Source organism: Patella vulgata, chromosome 1 (assembly GCF_932274485.2).
Source record: "Patella vulgata chromosome 1, xgPatVulg1.2, whole genome shotgun sequence".
Classification (NCBI taxonomy): domain Eukaryota; kingdom Metazoa; phylum Mollusca; class Gastropoda; family Patellidae; genus Patella; species Patella vulgata.
Window position 1 is genome coordinate 93,056,071 of NC_065879.2, and position 13,726 is coordinate 93,069,796.

The 13,726-nt window shown below is 37.3% G+C and overlaps 1 pseudogene; it reads right to left on the reverse strand.

The window, feature by feature from the left end:
• Positions 1 to 8,546: 8,546 nt before the first annotated feature.
• LOC130012919 (uncharacterized) lies at positions 8,547 to 13,494 on the reverse strand (annotated as a pseudogene).
• Between the last annotated feature and the right edge of the window lie 232 nt (positions 13,495 to 13,726).

A 13,726-nucleotide genomic window follows, 5' to 3' on the forward strand; every position in this document is an offset into this window, starting at 1 on the left:
ACCAGTAGTTTATCATCTGTTGGTAGACTACAGTCTATATCATCAGTCTGGTGTACATCTAGAGGTTCTTGTTTTATCAGCAGTTTCCCATCCCTTGCTTGAATATCAACTGACGAATAATTGGATTCATTTATTTCTACATCTGAAATATGTCGATATTAAAGAATAAATGAAGATAGATATAAACTAAATGGATATGAACACGTAATAATAATGTAAACAATGTGAGATTTACATCTTCAAAATACAAAGGGGGTATTATGCCATAACGAGTCAAGCTACTGGATTCCGCCCTGAACATAACATCTGCTTTACAACAAAAATACTAAATATACAGTCGGCCAAGAAACATTACGGGTTGTTAATTACCGAATAAAGTTTACCTTGTCCATTTTTATCATCTTCAAACTCTTCTTTAATTCTGTCTATTATAACATTTTGTTCATAAATTCGGTCCAGCTCATCGCACAAAACACTGTTTCTCACTTTCGTCATTTGTAGATCTTCATTTCTCGTGTCCCGTTCCTCCTTTAGTTGGTCCAGTAGCTTCGGTTTTGTTCTCATAACACTAACTTAAGAACGCGAAATCCCCTTCTATACCAGATAAGAACGACAAAACGGGGGACCCATGGGTGAAATGACCAAAATGACGATTTAATTTGACTTTTGCGTTCAACGATCAACTTTCGTGCATACGTCGACCAACCTCAGATGTCATCAAAAACACTGATTAAGAAGACCCACAAGAAGACCCACAAGAAGACCCCCTTTATCCCCCCCCACCCTTAGAGATTAGTTAATTAGAATTCCGCGTACAGCATTAATTGTTTTGTTAAAAGTTTCACTATTGGTTCACTAGAACACTTGGCCGCAGATCTTATTAAATTTTAGGGGTTGGGGCTGGGGGTCCTCCCCCCAAAAAATTTGAAAGCAGATGCCTGCAAACGATATCTGAGACCATTTCTGAGCATTCTGCAGAGATGAACGTACCGAGAATAAATTGTCGTTTTTGAGCGAGAATAATCAATAGCTACATAAATAAGGGATGAGGAATATTCTTTATTTCATCATAATGAATAATTTCAGCCGACAGGCCGTCATCAAATACCAACATATTATAATATAATTAATTATCAATAAAATATGTAGTTTAAACTCGTTGAGTGTAATTCTTAAAATATTAAATTTCTATAATCGTTCGTTTCAATTTCAACCATATCATTTCAAAGTTCAAACATAAATCCAATTTGAATAATTCAATCGGTGTTTAGGCTGCCTAGGCACCTCTAAATTCTGATTTATAATTCGTTTGTACCTCATATTGAACGGAAGTCCATAGTAGGTACATGACTCGATGATATCTGGCACCATCATTAGTTATTATAAATATTTTGGACATTTCTAATACGAATACGGTAAAAGTTAAAAATATTTATTATTAAACTTTAAAAATATAAACAGTAAACCACAGATGATATGGACTGATTAATCAAAGAAGTCCTCGCAATATAGGGATATAAATAGGCTACTAAATTGCCGGTCACGGATGAAAATGTGATGAATAATTTCTCAAGTGGCCAGCTCTGAGCATAAGCTGCTGAGGTCATGAAGAGATCATTCTCAGATCTGGGTTACATCAAAGACCGGGCATTTTTGAACCAAGGGGAAATATCCTCAGCCTGAAAATAGGACTCACGTTTTGGGAGACGCTGAGAGAGTACGGCGGGCGAAGGCATACGCCACGTGCGCTACAGGCGCGAATTTAGCGGAGGTCTTGGTGCCTCCCCCGGAAGATTTTTTAAAATTAGGATGCCTCAAAATGCTATCTGAGACCATTTCTGGGCATTGTACATCGGCATGTTCGGAAATATAGGCTACATTTCCCGGGCTGAAAATAAGACTTTTTAAATTTTATCGATGCATTTTTCGGGGGGGGGGGGGCATATGAAATCCCCCCCCCCCAGTGAAAAGCCGGGATCTGCGGCCATGCTAGAACATAACACTAACTTGAGAACCAGAAATGCCCTTCTATCTCGGATAAGGACGCGAAAATGGGGAACGGGGCAAGGATGAAATGGCCAAAACTGACGATTTAAGTCAACTTCAGCCTACCTCATCATCCTTCCTGCCAATGTAAACTTACCTCAGATTACATTTGCAAAACTCTGCTTCAGTAGATGTCCGAGCCCCTTAAGAACTACCCCTTTACTCCCATCAGAGATAAGTTAACTCAACTTTTTGTTAAGCGTTTCCACGGGCTAGTTTTATATAGCTCTGCTCTCGGAGATTTGGTTGATGACCCTAAAAGCTCCTGACGTCCATTCTGTTTCACCTAAAAACAATCTGTAGGATTAGTCATACTCATAATATTCCTAGATGTCCCAGACGAAGTGATATTTTCATTATGGACTCCAATGAATTGCTCCCGTACCATGTTGTCGACCTAGTTACTAATGTGCCAAGAGAAGAAGCCTTGATTTCAGAGTTCTTGAAAACTACAAGATAAACCTGCAGACAAGACAGAAAATAGACATTTACCCCCCCCCCCCCCAAACAAAAAGAAAACCCAACACAAATATCAAATTAAGTGAATGGGGGTGGTCGGTATTCGTGTAGGCTGAAGTTGACTTAAATCGTCAGTTTTGGCTATTTCATCCTTGCCCCGTTCCCCGTTTTCTCGTCATTATGAGAGATAGAAGGGGATTTCGCGTTCTTAAGTTATGCTCTAGTGAACCATTAGTGACATTTTTAACGAAAAAAATTAATGTTGTACGTGGAATTCAAATTAACTCATCTCAAAGAGGGGGGGGGGGCGGTCGTGGGTCTTCTTAAGCAGTTTTTTTGATGACATCTGAGGTTGGTCGACGTATGCACGAAAGTTGATCGTTGTACGCAAAATTCAAATTAAATCATCATTTTGGTCATTTCACCCATGGGTCCCCCGTTTTGTCGTTCTTATCTGGTATAGAAGGGGATTTCGCGTTCTTAAGTTAGTGTTATGTTCTAGTGGACCAATAGTGAAACTTTTAACGAAAAAAATTAATGTTGTACGTGGAAGTCGACTTAACTCGTCTCTCAGGGGGGTAAAGGGGGTGTTCTTAAGGGAGGAAGGAAGGATCGTGGGCCTTCTTAAGCAGTGATTTTGATGACATCTGATTTTGATCGACATATGCACGAAAGTTTATCGTTGTACGCATAAGTCGAATTAAATTGTCATTTTGTTCATTTCACCCATGGGTCCCCCGCTTTTTCGTTCTTTTCCGGGATAGAAGAGGATTTCGCGTTCTTAAGTTAGTGTTATGTTCTAGCGAACTAACGCGGAAGACGAATTAACTCGTCTCTCTGGGGGTAAAGGGGGTGTTCTTAAGGGAAGAAGGGAGCGTCGGGGGTCTTCTTAAGCAGTGTTTTTGATGACATCTGATTTTAGTGTACGTCAGGGGGCAACTGTAAAAAAAATGAAAAAAAACAACTGGGGGTGCGTTGGGTCTGCCAGCCGAAAAAATGCAAGAAAAAGTGCATTTCCGGGTAAGAAAATTGGGTGGTCTAACTGAGTTTTGCAAGGAAAAAAGCATTTCCGGGTAAGAAAATTGGGTGGTCTAACTGAGTTCTGAAAGAAAAAAAACATTTCCGGGTAAGAAAATTGGGTGGTCTAACAGAGTTCTGAAAGAAAAAAAAAACATTTCCGGGTAAGAAAATTTGGTGGTCTAACAGAGTTCTGTAAGAAAAAAAGCATTTCCGGGTAAGAAAATTGGGTGGACTAACAGAGTTCTGAAAGAAAAAAAGCATTTCTCCTCCTCACTCATGATAGAACAGGATAGAAACGATCACTACTGCAAATCAATTTTGACGCAAGAAAACGTTGTGACGTGCTGCCGTTTTACCGAGTTGTGTCGAATTAGTGGTCGAATCCAAGCGAAGATAAATTCAAATTTAATATGCTTGAGTCTTGGGTCGCTGGTAAATAAATTATGAAAGAAAATGCTATTCGAATATTTCAAATAAAATATTTCTAACGTTTGGAGATTTTTAAAAAGATTAGTAAATTAGCCTTAAACTAAGTGTGGTCTTTTTGACCGGTAGGTAGCCTAGTGCCAGTCGTGAATGAATTAGTTACGGCCTGTTAACCGAGACTACACAGGGATAACTCTTGGCAACAACGATGGCTACACACGCACTAGCGCACTGCACAATACTTGATCTTGAATATCTGAGAAATATCTTTCCTAGGGTTAGGGTTGGGGTTAGGTTTATCTAAAACTGTTCTGAAGGGTTAGGGTTAGAATTGTGGCTAACACACTTTCGAAGTTTCGATAACTTTAACATGGGTGAGTTGTTAGACTTTAATATGTAACAGGCATTGCCTGAGTAGAGCGAAGCTGGTTATTGTCAAATATAAAACCTTCAAAATTAATTTTCTCAAGTGATACAAAAAATGTTAAATAATTTAGTTTTTCCAAATTGATTTTCATTTAGATCTAAATTGTATACATTAATTTTGTTTTTTAAAAAAGAACAAAAAAGTGTGAGAATTATTTTCATTGACGTCAAAAATATGTGACCTCATTGATTAGACGCGTCATAGAAATAGTTCTATGAGGCGCGTAATCTCGCTTGGGCGAGATTTGGTAAGTTGACATGCGCATTGCCTGTTTTGCCCAGTGTATCCGGTTCCGGTCTGAATTTATTTTTAATCAACAGTCTGTGGGTGACAATTTCAGTTACGCTCCTGTGTTACCGGAAAAGAGCTTTGCTCAAGCACCGCGCTTCGCGCGATGCTGTAGAGCTTCGCTCTATATTATTTTAATTGCAGACCGTCAACACAATTTTATTGCTAGTTGAACTAGTTCTTGTTCAGAGAAGAGCAGTTCTTGCATACACCCCTCAGAATACCCTTATAAAACTATGTGATGCCTAGGATTCAAGTGGTTGCTATGTATAATATCGTTCTGACGTGTTGTCAATCATTGTCAATTTTAGCATAATTTCCCGTTATACTAGGCCCATCACAGCTGCTATTTCACCTCACCTACTCTAGTGAGTATATTTTCAAACAATTTCTTGAGACTAAACTCATTATCAGGCGGATCATGTTATTCAGAATTTGAGCAAACTTTGATTTAAATTGTCCACTTTAGCCTAAAGTAAACACTGCAGAGACGGAGTGCAAAAAAACAAAACAAAATTGTCCACACTGGCACTGCTATGCTTAGTTACGAATAATTTATGATGCCTGTTTATGACTGATTTTCTTCTGTTTTATATATTTCAGAGATGTGTTTGGATGAAGTTTGAAAATAGTGTGATGGTCATTTGAGCAGAATTTCTTGAAAATATTTGTCAATAAAGATTTGAGTTGAGGAAGATGGCTGAGCACAAAATGAAAAAAAAGTAGGCCTACACTGTACCGGTAATATTTATATACGCAGTTATTCGCCTTGCTAAAACAGAGGGGTGTTATATATTGTCCAATCGACAGTGTCTAATCCACCAATCAAAACGCAAAATTCACCCTTAAGCATGTTACAATGCCGTGTCGATACTGTTTTTTTTCCTGGTCTCAGTGTGGTGTTTGGTAACTATGTTTTTAGGACAATTGTGATACAAGTGAATGGTGAACTTTATATGTGTGTGTCGTAAAGTGACGACTATGATTAATTTTATAATTCCTCCGGGGAAAGTGAACTTTAATTTCGTGAAAACCCATGCTTTTTAACATGGCGATCTCCATAGACATCATAAACTCTGTGAACCATGAACTCTGTGAACTGTGAATTCCATGACTCGTGGACTCTAATTATTGAATTAGAACTGTCAACAAAGAAAACTGTCAACTTGTTTATGTTTGTACTGTAACTCCTGTTTCTTGTATATGTTTATTTACATAAATATTCATTAATATTTCAAAGCCTTATCATTTCATTCAATAGTTATCCCGTGATTTGATCGACTTTTGTCCTGTCAATTTGGTTTGCCAGCCCACTCAGAATAAACACGTCGTGTGGAGAGGGTCAACATATTTTTTTACCCACAACACCGCAGCATGCCGAGATGAGATTTGGGGAATCTTTTACTTCTTCACACTCTGGTCAAAATTGGTCAACCTGTGATCAGTAGATTTGAGTGGATCAGGCTGGATCAGGGAAAGCACAATAAATGAATAGGTACAAGCCTAAGTTCATATATTTTAGCCTGTCTCTGCATATGGGCAGTCTTAGACTATCTTTGTTAATAATTCAGACTCAGAATTTTGGCGAACATCCACTCAATATAAATACTGTATTTATAACATATCGTCTTGTCAATTGTTCTATTGTTCAGCCTTTTAGTACTTTTGGGTGGTCTAAAATGAGATATTTCAAGAAACACATTTTCTTGCACAAGATTTTAGGGTGGTCTAATAAGCAACTGTGAGGAACACATTTTCTTGCACATGATTTTTGGGTGGTCTTTTCTTAAAAATGATGGTGCAAATTTTTTTTACGCAAGATTTTAAGGGGTGGGTGGTCTACCCGTGTCCAGTGCATATTTTTCGACTTGACATATGATGTTTTTTTTTACTACTGCCCCCTGTCTACGTATGCATGAAAGTTGATCGTTGTACGCATAAGTCGAATTAAATCGTCATTTTGTTCATTTCACCTATACGCCCCCCTTTTTGTCGTTCTTATCCGGGATGGAAGGGGATTTTGCATATGCGGAAGTCGAATTAACCCCTCTCTCAGGGGGTAAAGGGGATGTTCTTAAGGGAGGAAGGAAGGGTCAGGTGTCTTCTTAAGCAGTGTTTTTGGCGGCATCTGAAGTTTGTCGACTTATGCACAAAAGTTGATTGTTGTACGCTAAAGTGGAATTAAACTTGAAAATTCAACGCTTTGTCGGACCCCCAACCCCCATGGGAAGGGGACCCGCAACTTAAGAATCAAGGTTCAGATTATTGAACACCGCTGTCCACTCATCTAACGTAGTAGAAATTTTGTACGCGATTTTCGAAACAACCTGAACCTAGCTCCCTAACTACTATGTTAGAGATTCTCAGTGCTAGAAATTAATGTTTTACTTATCTTTAGGGTGATCATCAAGACAAATATGGAACCATGTGGTTTTGGTTCCCAAAATTTGTTTTGCCCCCCCCCCCCAATTTTCAGTATTGTACCATACCCATTTTAGTGCTATATATTACTGTTTTACTAATCTACAACTCTGATATCATTTATATCAACATGATTACTTTTCACGCCATTAGAGATGTCGAGTGGTATGAAATGATCAACCCAATTTAAGACATAAGACCCTTCCCACCGCCGTATCTTGGAAACGCCCTTCAACAACCTGACCACCACCCAGAAGCGAAATCTACGCAAAAAGTGCTCTAGAAAATGTTGGTCTCATAAATTCTCCTTCGTGATAGCGCCTCCACCTCTTGACTGGCGGGACTAATACATAGCGCTAAGTAGTACATGTATGCACCTGGGTCCGTATTCAAAGGATTTCTTAAAGTTAAGTAAAAATACTTAATTTTTTCACTTAACCAAGTGTCTTATCTTAAATGAAATGGGGTTTAACGTGTCACTGCTCTGCCCCGACTGTACTAATGAAAATGGGCATACCCTATACAGTGTTCTATGAGGGGAAACTTTGTCCGGATAGCGGCGATATGGCCTACTCTTCTGTTGAATTCCAACCGTCAGCGGGTCTTTTACTTGCACGCCAATATGTACATGGGACATCAGTTTTTCGTTTCATCCGAACGACTATACGGTATTCCTTGCTAAGTCCTCCGTCCTGCACCCCTGTCAAAGAGAAATCATGAAGAGCCACATCACGACATGATACCAATCAGCCACCATATCAAAGCTGATGATAAAAAAATGTAAGTTGAGGCCAATTACGCCCGGCGACATTGTTTTTACTTCAATCTCAATCCGCTAACTTTTAAAATCGCCATAACGGGCCATCTACTAGTAGACTACATTGTGTACTCGCCAAAGCCTGCACCCACCCCAGACTGTTCTCGTCTCCTTCCCACAACACCAATCACAATTTATCTATTCCTCAGATGAAACGAAAACCTTGATTGCGAATATATAATTAGGTTCAGTATTTTACCGTCGTCGTTCTGAAAACGTTTGCGCTGAAAACGTAGCTACAGAATAAGACTGACAACTAAGTCTAGGTCTAATTATATCATAGAAATTTTTATTTAAACTATTTCAGGTTATAAAAACTCAGGTAACTGTATATTTTACAGAGTACATATAGATGCAGATCAGCTATATTTTCTTAAAATACACACAATTACCGCCAAAGCCTGCACCCACCCCAGACTGTTCTCGTCTCCTTCCCACAACACCAATCACAATTTATCTATTCCTCAGATGAAACGAAAACCTTGATTGCGAATATATAATTAGGTTCAGTATTTTACCGTCGTCGTTCTGAAAACGTTTGCGCTGAAAACGTAGCTACAGAATAAGACTGACAACTAAGTCTAGGTCTAATTATATCATAGAAATTTTTATTTAAACTATTTCAGGTTATAAAAACTCAGGTAACTGTATATTTTACAGAGTACATATAGATGCAGATCAGCTATATTTTCTTAAAATACACACAATTAAAATTACTGAAAGGAAACAAAGTACAGGCACAAAATGAACAGAATGATGATGACGGATCCAAAACTTGGATATGGAAAGGTTATTTATGAACAACCAAGAAATGACAACTCGGGTGTGATAGCTGAGATACATCATACATCAAACGAATTAAATGAAAATGTCTGATACCATAACATTGTAAGACACACATTATTAAAAATATAAAATGTATCAACAAAGTTACTATCATCACATTCGTAAAAGTTACTATCATCACATTCGTAAAAGTTAAGCAATGTCCATTCCAAAACTTTCCTTGTCATCTAATATATGTTCCCACTCATTTCGAAAGTCTGGGTAACTGGTATAAGTAGACGGTAATTCTAAACTTGGACCACATGTGTGAAAAGTTGGTACTCTACCTTTCCCATGACGGATAACAAATAAAACATCAATTTTTTCCACCAGTCATTAGGCGTAGTAATTTTGAAAGCTGGCAAATGTTTCGACCTCTAATAAAACGATATAAATATCCCAAACTTGAATTCTCCGCTTTTGACATTGGCACAGCTTTAATCAAAGATATAACTTTAGCGATAGATGGTTCCAACTATACATGTTCAAAATTGATTCAATATCGGGAAGGAGCAATTGTAAAGGTGCTCTAGCGATGTTTGCTATTGCATCCAACGCATATTTTGGTTCTTGGATAAGTGTTTTGTGACCTATCTGGACAATAAGCGCATCTAGGTCTTCCGGTGTGGGGATCTTGTGGCACTGAAACCTATCTAAGATACCTAACAGCTCATCGGTCTCGTATGGCAAACCATGTTGTGCAGCTTGAATAATGTCCTTTTCAGAAGGTTCGAGGTAAAGCATAAAACTGTTGGTGATCAGCTCGGGTGTAACACTCTCTTCTCCGTGGATTATAGCAATCATAAATACTGGAGCTTAATGAATCGGCAAATATCTGTGATCAGTAAATCCTTTTAAAAGAATCCGTCCTATGGCACCCCACTCTTCCAGTGAGTATTCGTTGACAAGCAAAGGGATGCGATAGGCTTCCCCATCAGTATTTCGCTGATAAAATGAATCCCAAAACCCAGAATAAGCGTCTCGTGACACCCCGTCCGCGTTGTGACCAAATTCGTTGATAAATGAAAACGAAAGACTTTGGTCGACAATTTCTGGGGCCTTAAAACAAGCAACAAGTTCTTCTTGAATTAATGTTCTGTGAATGTGTAGTTTATTTACTCCTGTCCCGACCGGTCCTACTTGTGAATCTTCGTGCACTATTTCTGGTATGTAACTTTCTCTGATAATGTCAAGTGTGGGTAAACTATCATCTGATAAATACGTAGGAGACTGATACACAAACGGGTCAACAAAGAATTCAACTGACTCTAGTTCACTGTCGTCGGAGTGTGATGATATAATGTTGTCTGAAATTAGTTGTATGTCATCAGCTTCTGTTTGTGTGTTTTGGGATTGGTCGGGTGTTTTGCTGTCTGTTTCATTGCGAATAGGAATACTAGCCGGCCCGTAATCATATAAAATCGAAGTCGTTTGAACTTGGCTGAATTGCAAACTTCCCTTACAGTTACATCATTGGCTAATTTTACTTGCGTTTGGTCAGATATCCAAAATTTGAATTCTGAAACGGACCCTTTTTTAGATTGACCGCCTGGAAAGAAAAGGGTTTGTGCTTTTCGTAAAAGGTCTGACATGTCTTCATCAACTTCTATATCAATACTTCGAGTGCCCCCACCATTCTGACACCGAACTTGTCTAGGCTCACAGTCTTCAGAGTACTGGTGCAACCAACCAACTTCGACCTATTTAGTCCCTTTTTTCGCATTTTTATTACCAGTTTGGGGCAGAGACCGCCTATCGTGTTCTTTGTTTATTTTGCTATTTAGTTTAGCTGCAAGTCTGTCTCGTAGTGTCATATTCTTATACGTAGAACTAGAAGGTGCACAGCCTGCCTCCATCTGCTTTTGTTGCTTAAGGAAGGAAAATAAAGCTAAGTAATCGCCATACTTCGGGATATATTTTTGGAGATCTTCCGATGACATTTGTAGTATTACGGTTTCATCTATCTGGAATAAAAAAATGATACATATTAGTAAATAACAGAATACCAAATAACGACATGGAATTTCATATACATCCACAAAACCTCTGAACTCTCAACATCCATATTTCTACTTTCAAATTCCTACTTCCGATTGCATTTGGTATTTTAATACCAACGCATCAGAGCGTATGTATAGGTATATGCAGTTTGAAAAAGCACAAAGGTCAATATTGTGAAAAACTTTTGAACTTAGAGTTCGCAAGTTTGACTTTGGAAATGCCACATAGCTACCGTATCATATTAATATTCATTCCGTGGTTACCTATCGTTTTCTGGACATGCATATTCAAGAAATAAAGCAAGCGGTTGCCATGCAAGATACTCCCACATTTTGCAAGAGATGGATAGTGAACAAGCTAAATCAAAGAAGAGATTTTTCGTACAATCAGGGGCCATAATCCCGGTAGTTACTGTCCGATATGCGTGAATATCTACAGGAACCTATAGGATCTTAAGGATATAAACTAAATGGAGCGGCCATTTTGACCATCAGTTTCGGTCAGATTTTTACGAAATTCAAACTCAACCTTCATCGATGTGAAAAGGTTATATATTTAAACATGCATTATGCAAGAGCTAAATCTGCCTTTTGCATGTCTTTCTTTAGGCCTGAAATCTTATCTAAATTATCAATTAGACATTAATTAACTTATCCAGACCATAATCAACTCTCGATGTCAGGGCTAGCCTTCGATATCGACTGGATTGGGATCCTATATGCTAATTAAATCAAAACAGTGGATAATCAAGACTATGCTTTTTAACTACTAATTTTAGTAATGATGAACGAGGCTAGACGGGCTGATATCTCGGTTCATAGTAGATCAATTTGACTGAAATTTTCAACGAATTACCTTTACATTATCTAGTTTTTAACTATTATAATGAGAACTGTCAGCTCTTTATCTAAATCTTACATAATGTATCTTTAAATATTTTTTAAAATTGAATACAAATTGTGACTTCTAGCTAAAAATACGATTTTTAGAACAATCAGGGGCCATAATCCAGGAAGTTAGGTTCGGATATGCGCGGTTATCAAAAGGAACCACGATCTTTGAGATATAAAGATAAATCAAAAGTTTCGTCAATATTGGATCACAATTATTGTGGCTTCTCGTGGTTCTACAACGTTGATATACCTTATTTTTACACAATTTGCACACAAGGGGCGGTCATTTTGTCTAGCAGTTTTGGTCCGATTTTCACGAAATTCAAACTCCACCATGATTAGGGTATAAAGGTGATATATTCAAACGGATTTTAAAATCGGATAAAAATTTCAACCTCTATAGAGCCAAGAAGCTAAAAACGTGATTTTTCGTAAAATTAGGGGCCATAATTCAGGAAGTTACGGTCTAATATACGAGAATATTGAAAGGAATCAAGATCTTTGTGATATAAAGATAAATGTAAAGTTTCATCAAAATCGGATCAAAATTTTGGCCTCTAGATGATCCACAACCTTGATATACCATCTTTACAATACTTGCGTACGAGGGACGGCCATTTTGTCCGTCAGTTTTGGTCCGATTTTTACGAAATTCAAACTCAACCATCCTTAGGATGTAACGGTGATATATTCAAACATTTTTTTTTTTTAAATCGGATAAACATTGTGACTTGTACAGGGTCCACAAGCTAAAAACGTGATTTTTCGTACAATCAGGGGCCATAATTCAGGAGGTTTCGGTCCGATATGAGCGAATATCGAAAGGAATCGAGATCTTCGAGTTATAAATTTACATTTCAAGTGTCAAAAAAATCGGATAAAAAATTGTGACCTCTATAGTGTCCACAAGCTACATACATGATTTTTCTTACAATCAGGGGCCATATTCCATCTTCTATCGTCTAACATAATAAAGTCAAAATCTCCATACTTGGGAGATCTTGTCGTTTTTTATTCGATTCAGAATCTCTTACTATTTCTCACTATTATGACGATTCAATGATTTTTCCCTCGAACGCCTCTTCCGAAGAACGTCTAATTATATAACGTATAGCCAAAACCCTCAAACGTTCTTATTTAACTTTGTAGATAAATTAACCGTGCTTAGCACACCTCTAAACACTCCTCTTAATACATTAATTCATTTCATTAACTCCAGCACAATCCTCGAACGCCTCTTCCGAAGAACTCCTAATTAGTAATCATATTCAATTGTTAAACTAATATAAAAAGGACAAAACCTTCAAACACTCCTAATTAACATGTTTTTAAGCTCGAAAAATTTAGTGACGAGAATACCCGAATAATTCAGAACACCCTTAAATATTCTTCCTAAGACCTTATCCGAAGAGCTTCGAAGTCATTCATCTATTTCAATCTAATATAGAACTAATCTACCTTGTTTAATAAATAACTTTAGATATGAAAGAAACCTAAAAGCTAATTATCATAGTAGGAATCAAAATAAACAAACTCAATCCTAAATATAACATCTAAATTTACTAAATTAGATACTCTTAAAATTGAGATAATCCCTTATGAAAATATTTCTCTTAAATAGCAGAGGAATTGCTGTCTGCAAGCATGAGTCCTATCTTCTAACCCATAACTTATACACGCAATGTGTGTCAATGATACTAGTCCCTATTACCCAGCATTATCTTAACTGTACAAATCATAATTAGTCTTGCTTAACCAGCCATCTCAAAAATTAACATGGAAATCTCCTATTGTAAACCTTTTCACAAGATATTCTCAGCCAATTCTGAATTATAAATAATTTTCTTGCTCACACTTACTTTAGTATCCATTGTAGTCACCAAATATAGCAACTTTTGAAACATTAATGGTCATATTTTAAAATATGAAGCATATTTTTAGATAGACCATATGTACTCAACATCCAAAAAACTCTACATTCCAAAATCCCACTGTAAACCTTTTTCTCTATATGACCTTAATTTATACCTAAAGTCATCAAATATTGCAATAATTGAAACATTGAAATTTATAATTAGTATTTAAAACCAAGTTTTTTCATTG